At 41.6% G+C, this 802-nt stretch overlaps 1 protein-coding gene across 1 annotated transcript in view; it reads left to right on the forward strand.

Moving 5' to 3' along the window:
- LOC102843134 (solute carrier family 22 member 9-like) overlaps nucleotides 1–802 on the forward strand; it is a 38,368-nt gene that overhangs the window by 2,958 nt on the left and 34,608 nt on the right. The window lies entirely within an intron of this gene.

Genomic DNA, 802 nt, shown 5'->3' on the forward strand with positions numbered 1-802 from the left:
CAATTCATCTCATCCAGGGTCTTCCTTTCCTGCATTGTGTCCCTTCCTCCTTCCAAGTATGATGTCCTTCTCCAAGGACTGGCCCTTCCTGGAAACATACCCAGAATATGTGAGATACTTCAAAATCCTTGCCTCCAATGAGCAACTTGGTTTTACCTTCTCCAGGACAAACCTGTTTGTTCTCCTGGCAGTACATGGTAGGTTCAATACTCTTCTCCAGCACCACAGCTCAAAAGCATTGATTCTTATTCTGTTATCCTTAGTCAGTGTCCAGCTCTGAGATACATAGCAAGTAACTGCAAAGAACATGGCCTATATCAGGCATACCTTAGTCTCTAGACTGATATTGGTGCTCTTCAGTACTCTGGAGAGAGTCCTGATTTCCTGCCTACTGCTGCCAAGAGTGTTGACTGGGCTGGAGAAGTGGAAGAATATCCCTTGCTCATGGATAGGAAGACTCAATATTGTGAAAATGGCAATACTTCCAAAGGCAATTTACACGTTTAATGCAATTCTAATACAAATACCAATCCCATCCTTCAACAAAATGGAAAAGGCAATCTCTTTCATTTGGAATGGAAAGAAGCCCTGAATAAGCAAAGCACTCCTTAAAAATAGAAGAAAGGTAGGAGATATCTCACTCCCTGATTTCAAATCCTACTACACTTTTGTGGTGGTTAAGACAGCATGACAATGACAGACACATAGATCAGTGGAATAGAATTGAGAACCCGGAAATCAACCCATCTATCTATGGTCAACTGATTTTTGACAAGGAGATGAAATCAGTTAAGTGGGGAAA

Source organism: Elephantulus edwardii, unplaced genomic scaffold (genome assembly GCF_000299155.1).
Source record: "Elephantulus edwardii isolate Elephantulus edwardi_28Jun2011 unplaced genomic scaffold, EleEdw1.0 scaffold00510, whole genome shotgun sequence".
Classification (NCBI taxonomy): domain Eukaryota; kingdom Metazoa; phylum Chordata; class Mammalia; order Macroscelidea; family Macroscelididae; genus Elephantulus; species Elephantulus edwardii.